We start from the raw sequence: 26,025 nt of genomic DNA, 5'->3' as shown, positions 1-26,025 counted from the left end.
CTCACTTCTAGGGAATTGGCAGGTTTCTCTGCTCGCTTCAGTACACAAGATATTTCCAAGGAAAAGAATCTCTCCTTCGCAGCAACTCTAAAAGGTAAGATCGTTCATTTTATTAATTAATTAGCTAAGTAATAACTTTTATTGCTCCATACCGACTTACAATAATACCCACCGCAGGTTAGACGTTTAACAAAAAAAAAAATTCGGTTGTCACGCCAAGGTGTGGTGGTAGGTTGCTACTTGTATATCTGTTCTGCAAAAATACAATAAAATATAAATGAATTGTCGCTACTTCGAAATCTAAAACTGAAGCGAATGTCCCGTGAGAGTTATTATTGGATTCTGTGTGGGTGTGTGTCGGTCTGTCTGTCTGTTTCGCAACTGACTAATCTGGCCCTAGTGAGTCTCATTAAAATTTGTCTCATCTCCGGTTTCGAAACTAGACTGTATTCAACCGTTGTCGGACTTGCGCACTCGTGAAGGTGTTCTCCTGTCTAGAAGATTTTTTGGTTAGGAGATATACCGGTGGGTTGTTGTTGTAGGGTGTTAGGCGGATCAGCAACTTAGGCTATATTGCGCCCTATGTAATATGTCTGTAAATTACGTGTGTTCTGTGGTCGATTTGCTGTTTGCTGGACGAGTAACCCAAGTTACAGAAAAAAAAAGAAAGACCGGTTAACTCGGCCACGTTGTGAAGTTGGCCAATAAAAGTTCCTCTCGTCATTTGACGGGATTCGAATGCCGGGGTTTTCCACACGGTTTTGAGGAGGGCGGTGATAATAACAATAAATGCGTAAACAGCCTAATCTCTTTACCCATCAGTCTCTTGGCATGTAACAACTCACTTTCCAGTGAATGGATATTTTACATCTGATTCTTTAAGATCGATATGTCTAGCATTCTGAAATTTCATCAAAATTAGAGAAATTCAAATTTCTCAGGCAGTCTCTTTTGCATTCATGTTTCCGTTTCAGATGTGAAGACCTTGCTGAAGTAGAAAAGTGAGATCAATATCAAATGCTTTTTGTTAGTTTGGGTAGATTTGTTTTGCTCTGAGTTCCAATTTCTAAGTCTCTTCCTCTCTCCAGGGAAACATTGCCATTAATTTGGAACGGCAGCATCAACGTTTCATCTTTCAAAATTTTAGAACAGATTTGAAATATTTGTGCGAAAATGCATGCCACGTATTATATTGACAGTTTATTCGATTTCCTCTGTAACGGTCTTCTCCCCTCAAGAGATACTGCTATATTTATATCTCTCGCCTGGCAGGTCGAGTCTTCCCAACATCGGGTGGAAAAGATCTGCCGTTCAAACCCTGTTGATGAAGTTATTTTATGAGGAATTTATAGGATGTGGGGAGAATAAAATCTTTATATATATATGTGTTTTTATTTGAATATTTTTAATAATATATTAATATTAAATATTCCTTATTTTGTTTTGTTCCCTTATAACTATATAGACCTCATTTACTTACACCCCCACTTACACATCTGACTTTGCTTCACAGGAGAATTCCAGATTCAAGGGAACTTCACAACTATGTATAATTCCCTTCGGAATGGCTCAGTGTTCAAGAATAACAAAGTAACTCATTAATAAACAACAAAGTTTATTTACATATAAATATACAACATGAGATACAACTGAACTAGATAGCATGTAATATGACATACAAAGTTAAATCAAAGATACATTGCATATATTATTCTTATTCCTGTTTACCTTCACTAGCTAATCTGAGTTGACTATTATATAAAAACACCTGATTCATTCTTCTTCCCCTAACTAACTCCTAACACTTATACACATTCACCGTACCTATTTCACTTTCTCCTGGACACAATTCTGTTTCATATATTAACAATCAAATATGCTACTTTCATCATTATACTCTGTGTTCTCACCATTCTATTACAATATACTTGTAGATCAATCTTAACCTTCCTAAAGTCTCTATTTGTTATTGGTCTTTCAGATAAACCAACATCTGTTCAGATAAACCTTCATGAATTAAACACTATATTCAGAGTTGCTCATATAACTCAATTATCTACTGTTAAAACATATTCAGAATCACTCTTTATAAACCTTACTACCCTTCAAACACATTATAGCTACTTGTACTTCAATTGAATCTATTACTCATTCCTTCGTTTCCCTTGCATTATCCATTAACCCCCCTTTTTAACGTAATAAACTCTGTTAGTATATCTACTTCAGAGATAATTTATCTTCCATTTTTCTTTCTAGTGCTATCCCCTTTTTAATTAATTACTATACTGTTTCACTAACAGTCCTTCTTGTTAACTTAGTGTACTTAATATATATCGCTCAACTACTTCTATCTTGTTCCTTGCTTTTCCAAGGAAGTTTCAAGCTTCCATCTTAGGCTCTCCATGCTGTCTTCTAAGGCTTTCCTTCATTTTATTTCTCCTGAATCTGCTACAGATAATTTTCCGGAACTCTTGGCTGCATGGGTCTGGCGTCCTTTCTCCATCCTGATCGGGCTACTAATTTTTCGGCTTCGCTCCGTCTAATAGGGTTGGCACTTTGCCCTCGCCACCTGTTAGTTTCGATACAGGGGCTGCTTCCTACCGTCTGGGACATCGGAACTCAATGTCTTCATCAAAAGGGGCTTATTTTTCTAGGCACCTTTGCTTCCGCTGATTTCTATCATTCCACTCCTTTACTTTCTCCGTTACCTTCGTCTTTCCACCTTTAAAAAAAAAAAAAAAAACACATTCACAAGGAAAAAGCTCACAGGGTGCTACCTTCCTTCTCCGCTTTTTATCTGTTTCCTTAGTTTGCCAGACCTACACTGGTCACCATGTGGCTGGCAGCAGGGATATAGAGAGGCACCGGTTTTAACGCGGAAGCCACGTTGGTACGTTGTACTTGACTGGGGAGGGTGCCACGATCTGTGATATATCCAGAGCAAAAGCTGCTCCAACAAGCTGTGCTTACAACTGTTTAAAAAGACAGTGAATAATGTTTTTAGTGACTCCCCTCCCCCGCCATAAACTTTCCATGATGTTGTGGAATCTTCTCTCAAGTGCCTATTTCAATATTTTAGATGTCACAGGAAACCCCATGCGGAGGTAATCCCACTGCTCTAGGGGAATTTTAACACTTGACTCCTCCCCCCCCCCAACGATTTGACCTTGGGGAGAGCTCAAATCGTTGTCAGGGTATTGTGTGACAACCATACAACGCACGAACTTGTGTGACCCACCAAACTTCGTCTTTTTAAATCAACTACAAGAATATATAAACAGAACCCCGCTAATCCGAATACTCCGATTTTCCGATCTGGCCAGAAATGCCTTCGGAAAACCCCAACCAAACCGAAGAAAACATCGGAAAAGAACCAGAACCCATCCTGATTGATGGCAATAGGGACGACACCGAGGAACAAAAGCCGACCCCACTTTCAAAAAAAAGGAACAAGAAACCGGGCATCCCGAAATTCGAACGGGAAACCAGGTCACAATCTGACCCGAGCAAAAGTAATTTGGAACAACAAAACCAACTGACTGAGATGGCTGAAGAAATGCAAACCCTAGACCCCACCTTAGAAGGGGGCCCAGTACCAGACCAGATTCTCATACTCAGGTCTGCCCTGGAGGAAATTTTTGCAAAGCAGAACAATCGAGTGACAACAACGATTCGAGCAGACATTGTCTCACTGTGGACAAAACTGGAGACTATCCTGTACAAAACCCACATAGAGAACGAAAAAATAAACGCCACATTAGAGGCATACCTGCAAGGCGGGACAAGAGAAATGCCACAGCGTGCCCCGACCTACTCAGAAGCACTGAGGAGCAAAACCACCACTGCAAACATAAATGAACCTGCCCCCAAACCTGCAAGAGTGTCCTCGAGAAGAACACTCCTACCAACACCCAACATAGTCATCCTAAAGTCAACAGGACAAGATATATATATATCTTTATTGCAGGCAGTGATTGGTTACATGATTGCCTGATGCAATAATACCCACAACAGCGACAATGCTAGGGGTTTAACATTAAATAACTTATACAGGAAAAATTACTTAAAACATATATTAGGACATAAAACGTATAATTACATATTTTACATATAAAATTAATATTAAAATGTGAAATGAAGACACATGAAAAGCGATGAAAAGAGGATGACAGTCACTCAGTTGAAGACGAAAGCTGGTCCCCTGATGATGCGTCTTCTGTACGATTTGTCCTCTATGAACTTTTTGTAGTCCACATCCATCTCCTGGACGTTGTGGAGCATCTCCATGGCAGGAATCTATCCCATATTCTGAGCCTCCACGCCACAGACTGCAGAGAGGGGAAGGCTCTTAAGGGTTTTGGGGGGATCCTCCAATTGCACATCTGCCAAAAATTTGGCGTATTGACTTCACCCGCTATCATTTTAATTGACACAAGCAAGCGGAGGGCGAATATCCGTTTGGAGACTTTTCTGTAATTTAGAAGTTGGGTGATATCTGAAGTATGTATGAGTGGTGGCAGTTTATGCTTGAAGAGGATCCACCGAAGAAGCCAGTACTCATCAGACGCAATGGTTTTTAGCGTGGTTTTCGTTGCCGACGCCCAGATTTCTGACCCGTAGGTGATGGCTGGCTGCAGAAACCGGTATATGTATTGGAGCGTGTACTCAGGCTCTTTGACATGAAGGAGGTGTTGTTTGGCAAGCCATCTTGCTCTGCAGACCTTGTTGTGAATGTCTGCAACATGGTGTTTGAAACTGAGTTTAGGGTCGAATATAACGCCGAGATCTTTGTGTTTGATGACTGGGGTGATGGGGGTTCCGGGGATTTCCAGATTTAGTTGCGTTGGGATTGATTTGAGGGAAAATACCATTTGTGCAGATTTTTTTGGATTTATCTTAAGAGAGAACTGTGCCAAGTATGTAATCAGATCCTTGAGGCTGTTGATAATGTTTCCAGAAACAGAATCAGGTCGGGCGGTCCCGTCGATCCGATAGAGGAGCTTCAAGTCGTCTGCATAACTGATAAATTCTGTTTGCTGTCACAGGAATGGGTGGATGGCAGCCGTAAAGAGGAGCCCTGAGAGAACTCCACCCTGGGGTACACCTACAGAAACTTTCCTCGTGAAAGATTTTTTATTCACAGTCAAGTGAAGGACACTGGTCGTAAGTAGTGACTTCAAGAATTCCAGTATATTGCCTTTTAAAAACAAGCGAAGAAATAAAGAAGATGGTAATGGAAAACCTGCCGAAAGACCTCGGAGCTACCCGAATTAAAGCAATAAGGAAAACAAGAAACCCAGGGATTGTAATAGAAATGGAGACCAAGGAAGAAGCGGAAATAATCATGTTCAATGCAAAGATCCGAACCTTGGGCCTTACTGCGGAATCCCTAAGAAGAAAAGGGCCATCTGTCATAATATTTGACGTGGACCAAGACATCACCCACGAGACTCTAACCGGGGAAATCTATAGGAAAAAGCTACAGAGAGAGGACTACCAGAGAGGGATGAAAAGCTAATGGTAATGCCCAAGTATAAAACAAGGGCCAGAAGCAGCGGAAACTGTAACTGGGTAGTGGAGCTGGCCCCAGAGGCCTGGCAAGTCCTGCGGGAACAGCGATCAATTTATATAGAGTGGAGTATACAGAGAACACGTGGCTACAGTAAAGTGTTTTAAGTGCTGCAAATATGGGCACACGACACACACATGTAATCAAATGGAACCAACCTGCGGCCACTGTTCCGAAAAGGGGCACACTTCAGTAGCTGCCCAAACAAAGCAAAAGACCCTGTATGCGTCAACTGCAAGCTACTAAGGCTAGATCATACGCATTCCATAAGAGATCCAAAATGTCCGACATATCAAAAGTTCAAGTGTATATATCAACTCAGAACCGATTATGGGTACGCAACGTAAAAAATATAACGATGGAGTGCTAAAAATTCACCAAATAAATGCGCAACGTGCGAAAGCAGTGGTCGCCCAAGTATGCCTAAAAGCAGAAGAAGACAATGCTGATCTCATCCTTATTCAAGAGCCCTACACTCACATGAAGAAGGTTAGGGGATACCCGCTCAGCTTTAAAATAGTACAGAGTGACGAAGATACACCGTGGGCAGCAATTATAGTCCGCAACCCAGAAATAACAGTAACCAAGATCCCGCAGTTATGCACGCCATGGGCAGCATGTGCACATATAATCAGCTCTGTCGGCTGCCTATATGCAGTCTCTCTCTACTGCAGACCCGGCGTCGAGATTGACTTCGCCATTACGTATCTCCAGGATGTCCGAACTACCGTAGCAGGACAGAGGATCATAATAGGTGCCGACGTCAACTGCCGATCCCCACTCTGGCACAGCGCCAGGCCGGACCGGCAAGGCACCAGAAACGGCCAAAGACTGGAAGAGTTCCTGGCTAACTCAATATTGACGGTTAAAAATCAACCTTTCTGCCTCCCAACCTTCTGTAATACACTTTGGTGGCGACCATTGACATCACCCTAATCACAAGAAATATCGATTCCCACGTGACCGACTGGAGGGTGCAAAATGCTTGGACCACGTCGGATCACCGTACCACCACCTACCGGATACAGAGAACCACAGCAAGAATCGCAACAGACAGGACGATGCTAAACAGATTTGCAATCTCCAAAGCCAATTGGGAACTCTACCGAGAACAGCTTATTAGTAGAGCCCAACATGATAGAATTGGGCAAACCAGACAGGACGGCCAAGAAATGAGAGGACCCAGACGAACTGCAACAAATAATAACAAACATTATAACCAAAGCAGCTGAAGTCGCCATAAAAAGAAAAACGCTTTCGAGCAAGACCATGCCCTGGTGGACACCAGAGCTGCAACGACAAAGGAGATTAGTCCAACAAAAAAGGAAGGAATATCAGAGAGCACGGAGGTCGTGGCCACCCACTGAGGTCACTTACCTGCGCCGCCAATATACAGTACTGAGAAATACTTATACCGAGAGTATAAAGAAAAGTAAAAAGTCCTCCTGGGAACGACTGGTCTCAACTAAAGGTAATGAGAATCCCTGGAGAGTGGTCTACAAGATCACAACAAATAAACTCCCCAGGGGGAAAATAACCACACAACTATAACGTCGCAACGCACCCTCACCACAACATGGGACGACTCGGTGGCCAACATTTTGAACACCATTATAAAAGACCCACCGAATATACTCACGGAAGACCAACAAGCTATCATACAGGCAAACGAGACCTATAACACCCAACAAATGGAGCCGCCAATTACCATGGATGAGCTACAGGAAGCTGCAACAAATGCGCAACAAGAAATGCCCTGGCCCTGACCTCTTGGACCCAGAACTCGTTAAGAGGGTGGTGGAGCACATACCGGAACCCCTGCTGCACCTCTTCAACTGCTGCCTCAGAGTGGGCCATTTCCCAACTAGCTGGAAAACAGCACATCTCAAGCTCATCCTGAAAAACCCAACTAAACCACCTGAACAACCAAACTCTTACCGTCTTATAGCGCTGCTATCAACACTAAGTAAACTCCTGGAGAGAATACTACATCGAAGAATACTCAGCCACTACAAAGAAGCTAACCTAGAGTCACCCAGACAATATGGGTTCAAACTCGGACTCTCCACGATTGAAGCAATTCGGAACCTCCTAGAAAGCGCAGCACAATGTAATGAAAAGTACTTCCTGGTAATTGCGGTCGACTTCGCGGGGCGTTCGACACCCTCTGGTCGCCGAGCGTCCTGGGCAGACTCCGCAAGGCAAAATTCCCCATGAATTTATATAATTGTATTAGATCCTACCTCTCAGATAGAAAAATCAGGGTAATGGCACCGTTCCGGAGCCTGACAAGATCGGTCCGCAGGGGCTGCCCGCAGGGATCTGTCCTGGGACCGCTCCTGTGGAACATTGTTTTTGATGAATTCCTGGCACTCGACTTGGGTGATGTCAACGCACAAGCTTTCGCGGATGATCTCGTCCTAATGGTGGCAGCGAGCTCTAGATCACAGTTAGAAGCCCGTGCAAACCATGCACTGCAAGTGCTCCAGGACTGGGCAAACCTGCATACACTGGAGATTTCCCCGACCAAAACGAACTCAATTCTACTGAGAGGAACACTCAACATCAGATGGCCGCCCCAGATAAAAGTAAGGGGAAGCACAATCAAACTGGCAAAACAGATGAAATACCTAGGCATTATCCTAGATTCCAACCTGTCCTTTAAACAACACCTCTTATATCTGAAGGAGAAGCTGAGAAAATACGCAGCACTAGTAGTCAGAGTAACACGCAGAGACTGGGGACTAAACAAAAGAACATTGTCCCTCTACTATAAAGCAATTTTCGTCCCAGCAATTACTTATGGAGCCCCAATATGGTACGCCAAAGCAAGAACTGCAGTAAATAAAAGAATCCTCGATACAATACAGCGAAAAATACTCCTCATCATCACCAGGGCGTGTAACACGGTGAGTACCTGTGCACTGCAGGTCCTGGCAGGAACTCTTCCTCTGGACCTGGAGGTGGCGAGATGTGGGTTGATGTACTACCTGGCAAAGGGAACACCGACCACGTTTGACACTTTTACACTGGACCCTACAAACCACCACCGAATGGAAAAACAGAAAATCATGGAACACCTGAAAGAAACTTGATAGAGGAGATTTTATTTTTATTTTATTTATTTTATTTTATTTTATTAATAAAAAGATACACAACAGGTAACCATTAACAGTGTATCTGAGATCAGATCAATAAACATAATAACAATAATATGAAATCTAACAGGACGATAAACATTGATATAGATTCAAACAATAAAAGCATATGTACAAAAGAGGATTGTATTAAGTTAAGTTACCGGTAAAACAAGTAATAATTAATCCGTTAGAGAATAGAAAAATAATATAACAAATAATAAGCTACAATAATTAGATGTGAGCTAGTCACTTTGCAGTTTAAGTGAAGAGGCAAACTTGTGGATGGAGTTCATCAGTGATTGGGAGTTGTCAAAGAAGTCAATGCGAGAGTCATTTGCTGATTTGCTGATTCTGTTCAGTGGACTGAACTTCATTAAGTCCGTGTTGGCAGAGTCAAGGCGAAACGGTGTAAGGTTCCTGACTTGTCTACAGGGAGCATTGAAGTTTATTTTACTCAGGATATCAGATGCTTCATAAATTCCAGTGATTACTTTGGCTAGGAGGGCGATGTCAGCAGTAACTCTTCTAGTGCACAGAGGCCTCAGATGAAAGTAATCACACAGCGATTCATAATACACTGAGTGATAGAATAGAGGATTGCGGTACGTAAGGTAACGGATAAAGTTTTTTTGGACTGCTTCAATTTTGTTAGTTAAAGTCTTTGTGTGAGGATTCCAGATGGGTGAACTGAATTCAAGGATTGGCAGAACAATAGTTTTATAAAGGATAACCGCATATCTGTAGTTTTTGAAATTGTATGTGTTCCGTTTGATGAATCCCAGTGTTTTGAATGCTTTGCTAGTGATTTTAAGGACATGGGCATCGAATTTAGCACTGCTGGAAAAGAGAATCCACAAGTCGTTAACTTGGTCACACCTTTCGATGATCACAGAGTTAATACTATACTCCGTATTCATTAGTTGTGGAGATCTGCAAGATGAGAAAGAGATAACTTTGCACTTCGAGGGGTTAGCAGACAAGCCATTCAGAGATAGCCACAGAGAGAATTTATTGAGAGCACGTTGAAGTTGTTGAGAATCGGTAGTCTCCTTCACTGCTGAGTAGATCTTAAGATCATCTGCATAGAGAGCAACTTGAACATTGGAGGTGTAGATGAAAGAAGGAAGATCATTTACGAAAACAATGAAGAGAAGAGAACCTAAGGGAGAGCCTTGTGGTACTCCGCTTAGTGGTATAAAACAGTCTGAGTTCACTTGATCGATGATAACGCTCAAGGAACGATGCGTAATATAGCTGTGTAGCCATGAGAGCAAAGGGTCACGGATGCCATATAGTTTAAGTTTTTCCAGAAGTTGTTCGTGCGGGACTTTATCAAATGCCTTAGATATGTCTGTGTAGACTGCATCAACTTGTAGGTGGTTATCAAGAGCTTCCGAGGTGTATTGCCAGAAAGATGGCAAGAGTCGATCAAGGGTGAAGTCACACGGACATTTATACCCTACGTAAAATAAATAAAATAAATTTTCTGTTTATACTCCGGCACGACAACCAAGTCAGTAGAGTTTACAATAAATCGTCAATACAAATATTTATCGTATTTAGTAGTCACGGGCTTGAACCCCGGTCCACTCAAGGAACGCGTGCTATGCACTCTCGCTCCTGACCACTGGGCTACGTCAGGCCTGACGTAGACAAGACCTATCCAAAAGCCCCCAAATGGTTCTACCCAGGACTGAACACCACCTTCCTCCTGACGGGCCATGGGCCCTTTAACGCAAAACTGAATGCATTCGGACTGACCGAGGACCCAACTTGCACCTGTGGCACTATGGAGATGTGGCAACATATCATGCACAAATGTGAATGCTATGAGGAACAAAGATCAGTATTCATCACCAGTATAAAGTTTGTACCAAAAGACAATGAGCATCACCTCCTGGATTCGGAAGACGAGTACACCGCGTTCAGCCGCTACGCCCAGGACATCTTTAACAGAAGGAGAACAGAAATCGCTATCCGCAACAATATGGAAACATCTGAATAGAAGAACTCCATTGCAACTAACCAAGGAGGAGACATTCAAGACTACAGCATGAACATACCGCATGACTACAACCGATCAGAAGAAATTACCAACATAGATAACTCTCCATTCATGACCTGGTGCAAATGGCCAGAACTGATGCTCTCAACGAATATGACTACCTGAATTGACATCAAAGCAGTACTACAAACTGACTAGAGTCAGTTTGTAGTACTGCTCTTCCTCCTCTTCCTGATCCCATAAGATGAACACGAGACAAGTGAGACTGAACCAAGACTGTGACCTACCTGAAGTGACACTGAACTGAACATCCAAAAACCATGACTGTGACCTCAGCTACGCTGTTGCCTCACCTTTTGGCGATCTGGGTTGGACACCTAGTCTGGACCACTTTCTCTCCATATCCTGGAGGAGGAAGGGGCCGGGACCGTCCCCTCCCCCGTATCCCCCGTTTACTTCTCCTGGTGCGGCATGGGCATGCCACACTGATATCTGGGGTCGTCTACCCTATTGGCCTCATACTTCTGTCTTTCCCCTCCAGTCTTCAGTCTTTCCCCCCACTCTCTCTCTCTATACATCACAGTGTACGCCCCACACGACAAAAACTTAAACTTCCAAATTATAACAGCCAAATCGTGCATCAATTCCGAAACTTAACCTCATTAGCGAACCACCCCTTAAAATCGCGTTATTATTATTTTTATTTATTTTATTTTATTTATTATTATTATTTTTTTTTAATTTATTTATTATTATTATTTTTATTTATTTTATTTATTATTATTATTATTTTTATTTATTTTATTTATTATTATTATTATTTTTATTTATTTTATTTTTATTTTATTTTATTTTTTATTATATATATATATATATATATATATATATTTTTTTTTTTTTTTAGGCCCTACCCACTGAAATCTCAGGAAATTAGGTGGCAGGGCCTGCCAGAGTAAATAATTATGCTGGGTGTACCTGGTCTGCCTCCATGGGGCTGAGTGTGGGCATTTGTTTGGGCCCCAGCAGGGGTCTAGAGGCTAAATGGCCAGAGGAACAACGATACACAACACAATACTTCCAAACCCCATACACTTTTAAATCTCTGGCCTTAACAGTGATCTGTTACACCCACAAAGAAAACCATGCGGAGATGGGGGAAACCCCTGGTGCCGTTTGACACGAACACACTTTACACTTTACTTTACCCTTACCTTCCTCCATGACAGATTAGAATTTCTGCATCGGTCACTGCCCTTGCCTTTCAATGACGGACAGGCTTATTCTCCTTACACTCCGTATATTCTAACATGTCAAAACTCAACTGTCAATGTTACTAACACATATTTTCTACTTCGACAAAACCCTCAACTGTCATCTCCTAACTCAATTTTACTTACACCGACAGAAAAACCCAACTGTCTGTTTTTCCTAACTCATCTCCATAAACACACACATAAAACTCAACTCTGTGACTATTTTTACCAATTTCCACAAACACTGACAAAATCTCAACTCTCCTCTGTCTCTCCCCTTTCATTCACGTTTTGAACATCTAAATTACGTACCGCCCTATATGTCAGGCCAGTCCTAGTTCTCAGTCTTAACCAATCTTCTCATTTTAGCAAACTTTCACTCTGTCCTATTCGCTCATTTTAATTTTTCTCAAGGTGTCTCTACAGTGCTCTATCCAACTCCTCATTTTAAGAAATTTGTAAATTTTCTCAGGCCGTCTGTTGCTTTGAAGTTCGCCACCATCTTTCTGTTTCACTTAACACTTTTTCTTCCTAATATCCCGAAACTTGCTATCACTGACAGCCAGACGCCAGTCTTAAATCTCACCCGAGCATTTGTCCCGTATTTACTACCCGTCTCTTCTTCAGATGTCACCGATCAAAGGAATGTCCCGACAAACTCGGTACTTTGCCCTATTGTTCTTTCGGGGCCATAATTATTCACACGTACTCGCCAATAGCCGCTGCTACCTGTTAACATTGTTTTCGTGCGACCTCTGTGCTGGGAGCTGAAGTGCAGCCCCTATTGCCACTAGCCTTTGTCAAGCTTACCGCTCCCTTCTCTATTACCTTGTCTAATTAAATCCCTAGCGAGTGACTCATTATCTAAATAATATTCGTGACTAGTAATGTTTTGCTGCCCCATATTGCTATATCAGAAGCTTTACTTTAAATTAATCTCACTTTTGTATAAAAATATTTCACTTGTAAGATTCTATTTCTTACAAGGGGACATTTTTGAAGCATGGTTGACTTAGATGAGGATAACACGGTTTTTTTCGGGCAACTTACAGACAGTATATACAGAGCAGAATGGTCTCAGTCGCCGATGCTCCTATAACAAGAACAACAACAATAATAATAATAATAAATACGTATTTCTTGTTTAACAGTGTACTTTACGAAGACCTTGGACAACCACTAAACACTACAATCGCATATTTTTCTCCCTGGACTGAAAGTCAACTACTTTCTTTTAAAGAAATCTTTATCACCTTCCAAAATTTTGCTGAACTTTTGCAAGCCCATGCTGTATGTTCTAGAGGGGATTTCTTCTTCAAGATAATCTACAATTCCGAACATCTACTGCTCCTGATCCTATTCCTGATGCCTCAAGTTCCACTATATTCCCTGATCCTGCCGCATTCACTGGGAGAAGTTCCTGACATCAGCTTTCTTCTCACAATTGCTCTGGTCTTGTTCCAGTTTTGTTGCATTCCATTTGCTGCCTTCACCGGGGTCTTCAGCCTGGGATAAAATTATTACTATTAGTTTTACTTATATTATATATATTTTACTTATATTATTTATATTTTATTTATTTTATTTTTATAAAATATATTTATTTATTTATAGCTGGTAGTTTAGCTCAGAGCAGAATTTTTCAGCGTTCTTGTTTTTTGTCTTAGCTTATTATTTATCCCTTTTCCTTTCCTCTTATACTGACCTTGATTGAGGTATGTGAACTTATTAAGGTGGGACCTTTTGCTGGCAGTACCAAGAAGCACCTTCTTCGCTGTTCTTGGTATTGCAGGATTATTTTAATATTTCTGTTTTTTAATTTTTTTTCTTCTTTTTCTTTTAGTTTTTGTCCTTCCCATTTTGTCTGCGCGATTATGTTGGCTACACTGAGCTGAGCATTGTCTCTTTTTTCACACGTTCTCCTGAAGGTTCGCTGGATTTTCTTGATTCCCTGTAACACGGCTTCATACATTTTTTTCTCCTCTTCTTCGATTTATATATTTCTTCTCTTCCGTTTTCCTCTTTAGTGTGAATGCTGATGACCATCCCCTGGTTTATTCAATACGTTTTTAATATTTTCTGCCATTTGATTTGCTAATTGATTTATTTAAGTTAATTCTGTTTATTTTTATTAATTTTCATGTTAATTTGCATATTTGCTTTTGGTTTAGACTCTTCGATGTTTAAATGTACATTTTATTCACGTTTGCTTATTTAACCTATAGAGGGCGGTGGACATGGCATATTTCATGATTTTGATTTTATTTTAGATTATTGGTCATTTTCTTTCTGTTCGGATTGTACATGGACACCACCTAGAATTTGGTGGTGAAATGCAAATATGACTCATAAAATTCCAATCGACCTGATCCACTCACATACAGATATTTTGTATAACAACTCTTTAGTTGGAAGGATGGACACACTCCACTTCGAGATTTATCTTCCTCAGTGTCATTAGGTTGTTGCATTATCTTTTCCAAGATCGTTATACTATTTGTTTTAGAGCAATCTGGCTCCTTGTCCATGATTTCACGTGATTCAATCGTTCTTAGGGGGTTAACTGCGATAGTCAGTTACAGTATTTTGAAATGTTTAGAGTTTAGCTCTGGATTGATTGCATATGTTCATTCTATCTAATTATACTTATTCCATCTATCTAAGCAGGTAGGGACGCATAAAACTACTTAGGATTTATGAGCAGTTCTATCTAAGGAATCAGTTGGAGATCATAAAACCACTTAGGTTTATCATGTAGGATTTAGTCATCTCATGGGTAATTCACTGTATTTGGGAAGCAGCTGGTTCATCCCTCTATAAAGATTGTTCCAAGAAAGACGTGGTTAACTACAAACCGATTAGTCGGATTTCAACAAATAGATTGAAGTGGCTAACTACAAACTGTTCCTCTGATTTTAGCAATAGGAAAAATGATGGAGGCAGAGATTAAGCATCGAGAACAATGTAATCCACATAGAGATGATTTTAACAAGGGAACACAAATTGATTTGTAAAGGGCTACTGCTGTTTTGGAAATATAAATCTGATGTAGGCGTGAGTTAACTTCATAGGCCCACCATATTAAGCAACGGTGAGACATCGCCTGTGGCCTGCATCGTATTATAGACATGTTTTGTGTCTTATGTAATGCAGCCCCTAAACGTTAGTTCAACTCCTCCATGGTTCTCTGTGATGACAAAACTCTGTATAATGATCAGGATTGAGTGTAGTGCTATATTTGCGCAGTGTGTGCAGTCACTCCTAAGAAGCACTGAGCTTCTTGAAAAGAAGAGGCGCATCGTAAAAGATACCAGGCGTGTTTGCAAAGACTGATGGAATCGCAGTGGGCGCACATATGAAAAAGACTTCGACTATGTAGGCAACAAGAGCTTGGTAATTAGAAATCTCAGAAGGATCTGATTAGGTTGTATAAGACTCTGACAAAAGTGGTTTGACTGAGTCATTAGTTTGGGAATGTCTGGATAAGAATCTTCTTCGCGACACGAAAAGTTTATTGACGCAATTTGGAAGAGGGCTGAACTAATTGGACTCGGGCAGTGACTTTTTTTTTTATTTCGTGGATGGCTGCAGTAATAAAACAAGTTAACTGGTACGACCACTGAATTTGAAAGTTATTCTATCACTAGGAACATTATAATATTATGCTCATAATAATCCGTACAATTGCTTTTTAGAACTGTTTCCGAGCCTCGTTTGCAGCAGTTCCACTTGGCGAACACATGGAATATATTTTAGAAGTCATTTGGAATGGATTGAGACACTTTGTTAGGAAGGAGGTGAAAAGTCGAGTAAGTATATTTTTAAGAAAAATCTTAAACAAAATAATTTGTGTTAAATTTTGTGTGATAAAACCGTTTCATAATTTTTGCGAATTCTTTCATTTGAGATGACTGCTAATGGATTTTTAGTTTGACAGAAGAAGTAATTCCCTGTCTTGACCTCTGAATGTAAATATCATCCCCCCCCCCCCCAGCTTACTGCTGTCCAAAGGGTGGCTCTTGAGCAGAGCAATAAACAGATTTAATAAATAATTGTCAGTCAAAGGTTAGCCCAATTCTGATGTCCTTCAGTGCCCAAAAAGTAGTGGCGTAAAATGGTCTGAAAAAAAAAAAAAAAAAAAAAAATGTATTGAATTGGATTGGATTGGATTGCTTGGTGAACTAACGTGAGATGTTAAGGCAGCCTACAGGCAGTTACTCTTTCTTCTAACAGGTGAAAGTGCAGATGTATTTCTAATGCACTGCACTGGTTTTTGGCGCATCACAGAGTTAGGTCATATTTCGCTGTTGTGTATTATGCTGATGCAAGTGCCGCATATTTGTTAATGATTAATAATTGGATGCTAACTACTTCACTATAGTGGAAAAGTATGCTAATTATTATTATTAATTATTAATAATAAAAGTTAATTATAATGTAACTTATTTATCCACGATAATGAGGACCATCCTGGGAAGGATATTTGTCAGGAGGGTGTGCTGTTTGCAATCTGAGATGCGAGGTGCCACATGGTCAACGGTTCATGTAGAGTACCTACGGGCTCGACCCGAGATAACTAGATTTACAATAAGAGAGGATTATCAAAAATTAGCGGTACAGAGTTTAAAAAATTCTGTTCTTTATGCAAAACAGTTCAAATAGCAACCCGTCAAGTTTCTGGCAGTTTCAAATGAGTTTTTGTTTTTAAATTACAGTTCCTGAACAGAAAGAAAAAAAAAACAAAACAAAAAAAAACTAAACTATTATACATATTAGGGTCATCTGGAAAGCTACTTGAAAGTAGCTTTCCAGATGACCCTAATATATATAGTATCCACGTGTATTGATTCTGTAAATCCATCTGTTCTCTGGTCGATTTGTCTGCTTTGCTGGAAGAAAAATCCCACCTTTTACAGGAGCAAAACCTTGATATCTGCACAAGAGACTACTAACTCAGCCACGTAGTGAAAAATTCCATCAGATTTCCGAGCATCATCGATGGGATTCGAATCTCCTTCTTTTCCAACCTGTATGGGGAGAATGGTGACATCTCCACTGTGCTACCAGCGCAGACATACAGGTCCTGAAGAAAGTAATGTTGTGTGAGTGAAGAAAGATGGACAAATTCAGTCACCATGTAATCATCCAATACTTGGGAAAAAGGGACTAACGCCAAAGGCAATTCATGAGGATATGGTTACAACATTAGGAAGTGACGCCCTTTCCTACTGCATAGTTAAGAAGTTGGTAGCACAATTTAACCACTGGAGGGAAAGCCTGGAATATGACTCACGTTGTGGAAGACCTTCAATGTCCATTGCTTCAGAAGTTGTTGACAGTGTGCCTGATCTGGGATCAGCGATCAAAGGATGATAGTACTGCGCACTTCCAGCGTCTTGGGCATCTCATCCGAATGTGTGTACCACATAATAAGAGAGGTTCTCGCTATGAAAAAAGGTGTCAGCACGATTGGTCAAGGTTTTAACGGCAGATCAAAAACTCACAAGTTTTGTCAAATGAATATTTCCATCGCTCTCAAGAAGATCCAGCAAATTTCCTTGCAAGGAGTGGAAACACAGCTCTTCTCCCCATCCAAAGATAGCGAAGTCGATTTTTTTTCTATTGGCAAGGTAACAGCATAGGTATTTCGCCATTCTTATCCCTTCAAAGAAAGTCAAGTCGATTCTTTCTATTGGCAGGGTATTGGGTTTCTATTGGGTTTTTATGCGTAGCGTATGAAGTGTTGCTAGTGGATTACTATCAGGTAATAACTCATAACCAATAACTTAATAACTCATCAGTTCAGTTTTGAAATCTTGGACCATCAGCCATATTCACCAGATCGAGCACCACGGAACTTTCACCAATTTACTAATTTGATAAAAAAAAAAAAATATTGGCTGGAATCCATTTTCCCACCGAGAGAGGTGTCATTGCTACAATGGATATATTCTAGGAAACCCAAGAGAAAACGTTTTTCGCACCTGGAATGAACGCATTATAGCGTCTGTGGCAAAAGTGTTTTGATTCAAAAGGGAACTATATTGAAGTCACATGTTACCAGACTCTTCAAATAAACCTGTCATTCTCACGCCACGAATTTTTTAAACCCACCGTATGCAGGTCTTTCCTGAGTGTTCCTTGTTATGAAACGAGATTATTGATTCAAAAGGAAACGAGATTATTGATGCAAAGAAAAACAGGAAAGATTTCTTTACTTATATAAACTCTGTAAAATAATAAGAGAAGTTAACCTCTATATAGTACGTAGAACATTTCCGTATGATACTCTCCATAAATTAAAACGAAAAACTTACATCAGAGTAACAAATCGTTTAAAAAATAATTAAAAATCGATTATAAACTATAAAGCATTTAGGGCGTAAGCCTCAAGCTACGGAAAAGTCTAGACTATGTATAAGTATAGTGCGACTGTTTTGCCATCATTGCATCACTCGGGTACCTACCCACCCACCCACGTAAGAAGGGCCAAATAGCCCTGAAACAGTGCTGTCTGGGTGGTGATATCCATCTGAGAATAAGTAACATTAGTCTTCTCCTCAGGTGAAGCGTTACTTATTCGAAGTAGTGCAATATCATGGCAACTCGTTGTGAAGGTATTCACAATATGAGATATAACTTAAAACGATGCCGCTTTGCTAATATTCTGTTCATTCAGATTTGGCTATGTATTATTGATGCTTTCGCACTATACTTATACATAGTTAAAAATCGATTTATCGCAATTAAAAATAAGAAAATTAATTAAAAGAATTAAATAAAAAAAATTGCAAAGATTTTCCTTTCTGAAGCTGTCGTAATCAGAGGAATTTTCATTCCTATTTTACAAATATTGATAACAACGTAGAATGTATTGACCATCACAGCTCTGGTTCATACAATCTAATTATATACTCTAGAAGGAAGGAGATGGATCAGATTGGTCCACTTGATACCGATGGTTTGACTGTTGATGATCCTGCTCAGACAGCCGACAGACTGAATGAGTATTTTGCAATCAACTAGCCAGCGGCTACTTGATTGCTGGAACAAACTTCCATCTGTCGTTGTGGAAGTTGAGAGCTTAAATAAATTCAAGACAGAACTAGACAAACAAACGCCAGTCATGGATTTGATTTGGGATAAAAACGATTTAAAACCGATCATTATATCATCCTGTGAACGATGATCAAGTGACAATAGGTACTTTCTAACAAAAATTCATGGTGATAGGTCCAAACAAACAAGATGAATAAATACAGGGTCATTGAGAAAGGTGTCCGTGATTTCCCTTTTAATCATCTTCGGGAGTATTTGATCGATTGCTGTGGTCGTAGCAGCAAACGGTGTGGTAACTTACTAAGTTCTATTTGAAACCTCAAATAAAACTTAGTGAGTTACCATCTTCCACTTTTCCCAGATCTTCTATCAGAATTGCGCGGATTGTTTCTCTGTTAATTTAAAAACTTAGTGAGTGACCTTGACAACGTCGTGAGTGTGTGCAGAATGATTCCTACGCGCACCGCCTTAGTGTCAGTAAGATGGCCAAGCAACAGAAGGCGCGGTGTGTGTTGTGAGTTGCACTATTGTCATAGATTTAAATTCGGCGTATCACAACACACACTGCGCTTTCTGTTGCACGGCCATCTTACTGACACTCACTGAGGCGGTGCGCGTAGGAGTCATTCTGCGCACACTCACGGCGCAATCAAGGTCATTGTTCAGGTGTCAAATAAAACTGAGTGAGCTACCACACTGTTTGCTGCTACGATCGCAGTAATCGATCAATTATTTCCTAAGCTAATTAAATGGAAATAACGGACACCTTTCTCTATGGCCCTCTTTAGAAAAAAACAACAAATTTTTTCTAATACTAAGTATCCGCCTTGCACACCCTTCTGTGATTGCTTGTAGGACTGTTGGCAGAATTCTTAAGACAATTTTAATTGGTCGCCACCATTCCTTTGTCAAAATGTTTAATCCTTTTTACACGGTCAAATCAACTTCTCTACAGCATGGATATTATTTTAGAGAATAAGTAACAGACTAGGGGAAAATCACATAATCATTGGAGTGGTTCAGCTTCATAATACTGCTGGAAGTCATTGCGGTACAAGAAAACACATGGGTTGTGTTAGGGTAGCTAAGAATAGAAACAGGTGCATGTATACTTGCGTGTACACTAATGCTAGGAGTTTAGTAAATAAATTTGATGAATTTGAGGTATTACTCAAAACATCAAAGGCAGATATTGTTGGGATATCAGAGACGTGGTGTCACACAGATATAAGGAATGCAGAACTGGAATTTGGGGAGTACAACGTCTACAGAAAGGATAGACAGGATAGGAAGGGAGGAGGGGTTATGCTATTAGTTAAAAAACACATAAAATCCAAGGAAGTGAAGCCAGTTGACATCGCTGGACAGTGCAGTGTTGAGTCAGTTTGGTGTGACATAAGCATAGGTAAATCAAAATTGAGAGTAGGAGTGTGCTATAGGCCTAATGACTCGATGAGTATAATAAGATACTGTACAGGGAAATAGAGTGGGCCAGTAAATCAGAGAGTCTTATAATGGGGGATTTTAATTTCCCAGATATTGACTGGAATTTGTGGGTTGGTCACTCACACACTAGCAAGGCTTTTGTGGATTTATTGGATGATTGTTTTCTACACCAGCATGTTCGGGAGGCAACTAGAGGGAGTAATACTCTTGATCTGATTATCAGTAGTGATTCTTCATGCATTAGGAATCTGCAGATAAATGAACCACTGGGTGGCAGTGATCACAGTGTGCTGAAGTGGGATTTACTCAAGGAGGTAACTACCATCAGAGGTAAAGGGAAGGGTTTTTGCTTTCGTAAAGGAGACTATGCTGGTCTGAGACAGTATTTAAATTCTATACAGTGGGACCAACTGATGATGTTACCAACAGCAAATTCAAAATGGGAAGCATTCAAGGAACTAATCTTGGAAGCTACCAGGCTTTACATACCAACCAAGAAATATTGTTCAAGGTTCAGGCCTAAATGGTTGTCAGATGAACTAATGAGACATATGGCAGAGAAGAAAAATGCATGGGATACATACAAATTAATGGGTGACGTGGAAGCTTATGATAGATATAAGTTGGTCTGTAACCAAGTCACAAAGGAGATTAGGCAGGCAAAGGCAGATTATGAGAAATCCTTGGCAAAGGATGCAAAGAAAAACAGAAAAGAGTTCTTTACCTATTTAAACTCAAGAAGGAAAGGGATGAATCAGATTGGACCACTGGATGTTGATGGTTCAACAGTTGAGGATCCAGCTCAGGTGGCTAACAATCTAAACGAGTATTTTGCATCTACATTCACACATGAGGAGTTATTCAGGAAGGGGAATGTCGTAGGTGAAGTAAACATTGGCAGTGAGCTAGATGATTTTCTAATAACTGAGAGGAAAGTGGAGGAGAAATTGTTGAGGATAAACATAAAAAAGGCACCCGGGGTGGATGGGATCTATCCAGTTATATTAAAGGAGGCAGCAAAGGAAGTAAGCAAAACCCTAGCCATAATTATGAGAGCTTCTTTGGACTCAGGGGAGGTACCCATGGACTGGAGATGTGCAAATGTAACCCCAATTCACAAAGGAGGATCAAAGGCTGACACAAGTAATTATAGACCTGTTAGTTTAACTTCGGTTCCAGGAAAATTAATGGAGGCACTGGTTAAAGAAGCACTGCAGGATCATCTGGACAAGAATTCAGTTATAGCTCAGACACAGCATGGGTTTGTTAAGGGCAGGTCTTGTCTGACCAATTTGATTGGATACTATGATGTAGTCACAAAAGAACTGGATGCAGGGAATAACTTTGATATTATATATTTGGATCTTAGAAAGGCTTTTGATACTGTTGCGCATGGAAGACTGCTGCACAAATTGGAGAAGTGTGGCATTCGAGGCAAATTGCTGCTATGGATAAAGGGATGGTTGAGTGGCAGAAGACAGAGAGTGGTAATCAATGGACACTGCTCAACGTGGACTAATGTTATTAGTGGAGTTCCTCAGGGTTCAGTGTTGGGTCCATTGTTGTTTTCTGTATTTATAAATGATATTGATGATGGTGTATCAGGCTTAATGTCCAAGTTTGCAGACGATACAAAGGTTGGCAGGGTTGTTAAGGACACTACTGATACTATGCTGCTGCAACAGGATCTGGAAAGGTTGAGCAAATGGGCTGAGAGGTGGCAAATGAAGTTTAACATTGACAAATGTAAAGTACTACATATGGGAAACAGTAACCCCAGATCAACGTATCAACTCTGTGGTACTACGCTGACAGTGGTAGAGAATGAAAAGGACCTGGGGGTAATTGTGCAGGCAGATATGAAGTTCTCTGAGCAGTGCAGACGAGCTGCAAGAGTAGCTCATGGTGTCTTGTCAATGATATACAGGAATTTTTCTAGCAGGGACAGGGATGTGATTATTCCCTTGTATAAGGCATTGGTCAGGCCACACCTTGAGTACTGTATACAGGTCTGGAGGCCTCATTTCAAGAAGGATGTAGAGCTGCTGGAACGAGTACAGAGAAGGGCAACAAGATTAGTGAATGGAACAAAGGGTTGCTCTTATGAAGAAAGGCTTAAGTTTTGCAAATTACAGAGCCTGGAGACTAGGCATCGCCGAGGTGATCTGATAGAGGTGTACAAGGCTTTGAATGGCTTGAGCATGCTCAATGCCGATGGAATTCTTCCTCTTGCTCAGAATAATCACCTGAGAGGGCATAAATTCAAATTGAGGAAGGACGGATGTCGGATAGATGTGCGGAAATTCGCCTTTAGCCAGCGGGCAGTTGGTTTGTGGAATAGACTTCCATCGCTTGTTGTTGAAGTTGATAGCCTAAACAAATTTAAGGCTCAGCTGGACAGGTATTTCGAACGAATTGAGGGGTGAAATGGGAGTAGTGGTTGTTTTTTTTTTTTTTTCTTTTTTTTTCTTTTTTTTTTGGCTGATGCTGAATAAGCTTGCTTTCTTGCATCATATGCCTCTACTAATGCTAATGCTAATGCTAATAATCCCACGCTTTGCTAAATATGCTTGTTATTGTTGATTTTGTAGAGTTTTAGGGGCATCAGCGACTAAGACCACATTGCTCCGTGTATACTGTCTGTAAATTGTGGGTGTTGTGAGGTCGAAAAACTTGAATTTTTTAGGAGGAAAAAAACCATGCTACTGACTAATTCTGTGACGTTGTGAAAAAGGCCCATAAAAATTCTTCAAGTCATCGACGGAACTCTGACTCAGATCTTGTCCACCCGACGTGGGGGACAGTGGCAATCCTACTAACTGTGCTACCCACGAGGGCAAATCTTGATAATCAACTCAGAATGCGTTGATTATCAAGGAGATTTAGTTTGTAGCTTTCATATCCTATCGCTGTTGCAATAGGAAGCAGCTCCCATTTTCTCGAAAAAAAATGGTAAAAGGTAAACTGTAGCCATTATCAATCCACTGAAGGATGGAAGTCTCCTCGATTTATGTTGAGGAAAATGGACAATAACAATCTGCCACACTGGTCCAGTGCGGGTTGGCAGATCTACCGTATTTAGCAGTCATGGACTTGAACCCAGATCTACTCAAAGAGCATGTGCTACTGCCCTCTGTATACTGCTCACCCGCTCCTGACCACTCGGTTAGTCTACGCGGGTAGCACAGTTGTATCGACACAGTCCTCCTTACCCATGGTGTAAACGTCCCAGGTTCGAATCCTGTCGTTGACGCGAGGAACTTTAATGGTTTTTTTTTTCATTGCGTGGCTGAGTTAGTCAGGGTCAGGCGTAGATAGCAAGGTGTTTTCCCCAGAAACTGGGGTTTTTAGTCCAGTAAAACAGACAAATCGACCAAAGAACACACGCAATTTACAGATACAATACTCATGGGTAATTGAATTAACATTCTGGGTGACCCTAATAAATAGTTTTGACCACTCGGCTGCGGAGGGCGATTTTCTCCGAACTGAGATTTACTCAGTAAATTGTTTTAATCAAATTCATTCCCTAACTTGTAAATATTTGATGCAATCCTTATTCAGTGTCTTACCTGAAGGACAAATTTCTTTTATTGATTCCATTCCCTTTCTGTCAGAATAAAGTGTTGAATATCATTGTGGTTGTTGAGTTTTGGAAAAGAAATTTTTTGTTTATCGGATGTTGAATTCCTTTGAAGAAGAAGGGGTCATCATCGATGGTTTTAATCAGCCTTCGTACGTTTTCAATCTGAGAAGTTTCTTTTCAACTCTCAAGTATTATATAATTAATACATGGCACATCTTCCACTTTTCCCAGATCTTCTTTCAGCATTGCGTGGATTGTTTCTCTATTAATTTAAAATTGTGTTTCCATCAAACTTCTTTGTCTTCTCTCTCTTGTTAGGATAACTGTACTAGAGGTTCCCATAGGAGGGTGATCCTCAGGAACGAAATAACTGGAATTTACATTTCAAAGGGCCACCCATTGAAACTGATGTGATTCCTGGACAGCAGTTCCATCTATTGATGGAACGAGATAAATTTCACCTACTACAAACTTTTGCTAAAACCGCATTTGATCTGACAACTATGCCTCCACAATTAAGAACTGGTTTAACTTTGGTTACCTCTGATTAGTTTGGTCTTTATATTTATTGTTGGCGAGTTATTTTTTATTTATTTTATTTTATTTTTATTTATTATTTGTATTTTTTATTTATTTAATTTTTATGTTTTTATTTTAATTTTATTTTTATTTAATTTTATTTTTTTTTTATTATTATTTTTTATTTATGGTTATTATTATTTTTTAAACTTTGGAGTGGGCTCCCCAGAATGTTTTTTTTTTTTATTTATTTTATTTGTAATACAAATTGAGACCTTAGGCACCCCATATACTGAAACTGGGCCGCCTTCCTGTGGTGTGGACGAGTATCTGGAAGCAGCCTTCCTGGTGATCCCTGCTTCTGGGTAGCCAAGAGGCCAACACAACATACATAAACTACACAAACATTATACTGCTACACGTCTGGCCTATTTTACAGTCTGTTAAAACATACAGTAATACACGGAGGATTTGAACTGACATTCTAGTAGCCACGCTAACAATAACACATGTCCACATGTTCAAAGGGTCACCCGGAAAGTGTTCTCTGGTCGATTTGCCTGTTTTTCTGGAAGAAAAACCCCAGATTTCTGGGGAAAAAAACTTTGATGTCTACTCCTGAGACTGACTAACTCAGCCACGTGCAAAAAGCCCATAAAAATTCCTCACGCCATCGACGGGATTCGAACTCAGGTCTTTTCCACCCGGTATGGGGAGGACAGCGATTCTACCAACTGCGCTACCCACGAGGGCCATACAGTGTGACCATGCCAGATCTCTTTCAAGAAGAAACCACTTCGTGTCACAAGGCCCACATCCTGCATGAATGATTCCAAGATCACGTCCAAGCATTTCATATGCTCCCCAAAATTCCCCCGACTTCGTTCCCATCGAACATTTGTAGGCCTATGGAAGGCAGCATTCGTAAGTCTGCGCGAGTGCCTCTGAATTCCGAATTCCGACATGTCCATCGTTTCAACTGGGTCTAGATACCTGAGGAGAACTTCCGCAGTCTCGTGGAGCTGATGCCACCCCGGTTGCAGTTATAGCGCAAAAAAGCAGCTCGGCACCTTATTAGGTATGTGTCCGTAATGTTATGGCTGATGAGTTATGTCGTTTTTCGAATGGGATTTGTCGAATGTAACTATTATGAGAGTATTCCCAGAATACACAAAATTGGATTAGTAAAGAAAACATTCCTTTTAAGTCGTTTAAGAATCACATTTTTTTGTCTGTTTCAGGTTAATTTCTGGGACAATATGGATTCTCAAGACGAAGAGTTTTCTCCTTGGGTTTCATCAGAAGTTAATTATTATGGTAAACCTGTAGAAAAGAACTTCCGAAGTTGTATCCCCATTACGAAGGGTGTTCCAAATGAATCAAAATCCATCAAAGTCTGAGGTTTTTCATGAATATAGTTCATCGACAGTTAAAAGAAACATTTTGAA

At 40.3% G+C, this 26,025-nt stretch overlaps 1 long non-coding RNA gene across 1 annotated transcript; it reads left to right on the top strand.

Moving 5' to 3' along the window:
- Window positions 1-26,025, top strand: LOC150077706 (uncharacterized). The gene is made up of 3 exons (XR_016547642.1): window positions 1-94; window positions 15,663-15,776; window positions 25,819-26,025. It is a non-coding gene; the product is annotated as an uncharacterized LOC150077706 (long non-coding RNA).

The sequence above is a fragment of the Mastigoproctus giganteus genome, chromosome 11 (assembly GCF_048544385.1).
Source record: "Mastigoproctus giganteus isolate SK-2022 chromosome 11, ASM4854438v1, whole genome shotgun sequence".
Taxonomy (NCBI): domain Eukaryota; kingdom Metazoa; phylum Arthropoda; class Arachnida; order Uropygi; family Thelyphonidae; genus Mastigoproctus; species Mastigoproctus giganteus.
The sequence above is the reverse complement of the archived record's forward strand: the minus strand, read 5'-3'. Positions and strand labels throughout refer to the sequence as shown.